We start from the raw sequence: 4,325 nt of genomic DNA on the forward strand, positions 1-4,325 counted from the left end.
GTCTCTGGTCTGCAAACTGCAGGATGAAGCTGTCTGCTCCTTGTCGGTTCTTGCTGGTGTTGAGTAGAATCCGCTCGCCCGCTGCGTCTGGCTCCTTGTCCCTGACTCTCAGTGCTCAGGTATTGCCCCGCTGCGGTCTCTCCCAACATTCTTTTTTTGAATATGTGTTTTATTGTAAAATACTGTTCAGAGGGGTTACGGTTACATGAATAAGATAATGAGTATGTTTCCTATAGAACATTGTTACCTCCTCTTTTGTTTTTCCCCTACCATCCCTTCCCTCCCCCACCTCCTCCCGTCCCCACGCCCCCGAAATTGTAAAGTTCGTTTTCTACATAATGCCTTGTACATCTTGTAACAATGGGTCAACCTGTATTCTTTTTTCAGCATTTTGTTATTTCCCTTCCCCCTCCCAAAATTAGGAAAACGTATATACAAAATGCAGGACACCAACATAAAATACAGTGAAAACAAGGGTTATACAATGGGGGTAGAATATAAAAAAGAAAAATATCACAGGGTACATTATAAATACGTTAAAAACTATAACAAGAAAGCTGGGCGCTGGTGGCTCATATATGCAATCCTAGCTACTCAGGAGGCTGAGATCTGAGGATCGCAGTTCAAAGCCAGCCTGGGTAGGAAAGTCTGTGAGACTCTTATCTGCAATAAACTGCTAGAAAACTGGAAGTGGCGCTGTGGCTCAAGTGGTAGAGTGCTCGCCTTGAGCTGAAGAGCAGAGGGACAGCACCCAAGCCCACAGTACAAGGCCCACAAAAGACAAAAAAAAAAAAATAGCAAGCAAGAAAAAAAAACACTCGTGTCCCTATTTTTTGCTTAACATCATCTTATCTGGTAATATGTAGATAGTTTTTTACCTTTTCTGCTTGTCTTAAATATATACTACTTATTGCACATAAAGAAAACCATGGGACCTATATTTCTTTGGGCCTGAATTACTTCACTTAATGAAATTTTTCCCAAGTCTTTCCATTTTCCAACCATTGGGGCGATGTCATTCTTTCTGGTATAGGCATGTAATCCCATTATATATGTGTGTGTTTGTGTATGTGTGTGTGTGTGTGTGTGTGTGTGTGTGCCTGATATATGCAATGTGATATATATCCAAATATATACATATCACGTTTTCTTGATCCACTCATCTACTGAGGGACATCAGGGTTGTTTCCATATCCTACCTATGGTAAATAATGCTACAAGAAACATAGTTGTGCTGGTAGCTTAAGGTTTGCGATGCCCAAAAGTGGGATTGCTGGATCCTAGGGGAGCACTATGTGAAGTCTTTTGAGGTACCTCCATACTGCTTTCCAAAGTGGTTGAACAAGTTTAAATTCCCACCAACAATACAATAGGGTTTTCTTTTTGCCACATCCCTTCCAGTATCTGTTATTATTAGACTTTTGATTATAGCCATTCTAACTGGGGTGAGGTGGAATCTCAATGTTGTTTGGTTTCATTTCTTTTATGGATAGAGAGGTTGAACATTTCTTCATATGTTTATTGGCCATTCTTATTTCCTCTTCAGAGAAGTTTCTCTTTAAGTTTTTAAACTACTTATTTATTGGGCATTTGTTTCTTTGAGGATTTGTTGTTGGGTAATTTAATATTTTTAGTTCTAAGTATGTTTTAGATTTGAGACCTTGTCCATTTTATGGTTGGTGAAGATTTTCTCCCAGTCCGTGGGTTTTCTATTGATCTTGCTAGCTATGTCCTTTGCCATACAGAAGCTCTGAAATTTCAGGCAATCCCATTTGTCCAACCTTTCTTTGATTACTCCAATATTCTTGTACAGATAACAATGCTGAAAATAGATCACAATAAGAATCTATCAACCTACAGCCTGCATTATACTTAATGGTGAAAAACTAAAGCCATTTCCTTTTAACTCAGGAACAAGACAAGGATATCCACTCTCTCCACTTCTCTTCAATTTAGTATTAGAGTGCCTAGCTCAGCAATAAGACAAAATGCAAACATAAATGGGATCCAACTAGGGAAAGATGAAGTAAAACTCTCCTTCTTTGCAGATGCCATGATCTTGTATTTAAAAAATGCCACGGGAGTGTAAACTTGTTCAACCACTTTGGAAAGCAGTATGGAGGGTCCTCAAAAGACTCCACATAGAGCTCCCCTATGACCCAGCAATCCCACTTTTGGGCATTTACCCATATGTTCACAAACAAGACCACACTAAAGCTACCAGCACGACTATATTTATTTACTATACATAAGATATGGAACCAACCCAGATGCCCCTCAGTAATGAATAGATCAAGAAAATGTGGTATATATACAAAATGGAATTCTATGCCTCCATCAGAAAGAATGACATAGCCCCATTTGTTAGGAAATGGAAAGAATTAGAACAAATTATATTAAGTGAAGTAAGCCAGGCCCAAAGAAACATAGGTCCCATGGTGTCCCTTATTTGCAACAACTAGTATATGTCTGAGACAAGCAGAAAAGGTCAGATAAGTTGATGTTAGGGAAATGAACCCTAAGATATGTATTCAAATGTTTTTATTCTTTCATGCAATTGTTTCTAACACATTTATAAGATGATTTCTTTGTTGCTTTTTATGTCCCTCCCCCACAGTATAACCCCTGCTTTCACTGTATTTGATGTCGGTATAATTTGTGGAGGGGAAGGGCAAAAACAAATCGTTTAAATAGGGATACAGGTGGACTCATTGCAACAATGAGATGTATAAGTCATTATGTCGAAAAGGAACTTTACAACATTGGTGGGGGGGAGGATTGGGTAGGGGGCGGGGGTTAGGATGGGAAGGGATGGGAAGGGGAAACAAAGAAGGAGGCTACAATGCTTGATAAGAAATGTACTCATTATCTTGCCCATGTAATTGTAACCCCTCTGTAGAGTATTTTCACAATAAAAAATATAATAAAATGAAAAATCCCACGGACTCACTCCCAAATTACTCAAACTGATTAGGCACTTTGGCAAAATAGCAGTGTATAAAATTAACCCTCAAAAAATCAATGGCTTTTCTGTATGCCAACAATGAGAAAAGCGTGGCTGAAATCAGAAAGTAACTCCAATCGTAATAGCCCCACAAAAAATAAAATACCTAGGAATTAACTTAACCAAAGAAGTGAAGGACCTTTATGATGAAAATTTAAAAAACCTGAAAAAGGAAATCAAAACAGAACTTAGAAAGTGGAAAAACCTCCCATGCTCCTGGATTGGAAAGATCAACATCGTGAAAATGGCAATACTTCCCAAGTCTATCTACAAATTCAATGTGATGCCTATCAATATTCCAGCTTCATTTTTCAAGGTAATAGAAGAGGCAATCCAAAAATTCATATGGAACAATAAAAGACCCAGAATAGCAAAAAACTATCCTTAACAGAAAGAACAGTGCTGGAGGGATATCAATACTAAATTTCAAACTCTACTATAAAGCCATAGTAATCAAAATAGCTTGGTACTGGCACAACAGACCTCAGGACCAATGGAATAGAATTAAAAACCCAGAAATGAACCCACAGACCTATAGCCATCTAATCTTCAATAAGGGAGCTAAAAAAAAAAAGAATGGATGAAAGACAGCTTCTTCAGTAAATGGTGCTGGCAAAATTAGTTAATCCCTTCTAGAAAACAAAAGCTAGATCCTTGTATATCACACTGCACCAGAATCAACTCCAAATGGATCAAAGACTTCGAAGTCAAAGCAGGCACCCTCAAAACATTATAAGACGTAATCAGAGAAACCCTAGGTCTCCTTGGTACAGGATGAAATTTTCTTAATAGAGATCCAGAAACACAGTAAATCAAAGAATGTTTGGACAAATGGGATTGCATGAAATTGCAGAGCATCTGCATGGCAAAGGGCATAGCTAGCAAGATCAATAGAAAGCCCATGGATTGGGAGAAGAACTTCACTAACCATACAACAGACAAGGGTTTCATATATAAAATATAACTGGAACTCAAAAAAATAAATCCCAACAACAAATCCTCACAGAAACAACTGCCCAATAAATAAGTGGGCTAACGACTTAAAGAGAAACTTCTCTGAAGAGGAAAGAAGGATGGCCAATAGACACATGAAGAAATGCTTAGTCTCTCTAGCCATAGAAGAAATGCAAATCAAAACAACACTGACATACCACCTCACTCCAGTTAGAATGGCTATTGTCATCAAGAACTCTAATAACAACACATGCTGGAGGGGATGTGGATAGAAGGGAACACTACTGCATTGTTGGTGGGAGTGTAAACTTGTTCAACCACTTTGGAAAGTAGTATGGAGGCTCCTCAAAAGACTCCACATAGAGCT

Source organism: Dipodomys ordii, unplaced genomic scaffold (genome assembly GCF_000151885.1).
Source record: "Dipodomys ordii isolate 6190 unplaced genomic scaffold, Dord_2.0 Scaffold48, whole genome shotgun sequence".
NCBI classification, from domain to species: Eukaryota; Metazoa; Chordata; class Mammalia; order Rodentia; family Heteromyidae; genus Dipodomys; species Dipodomys ordii.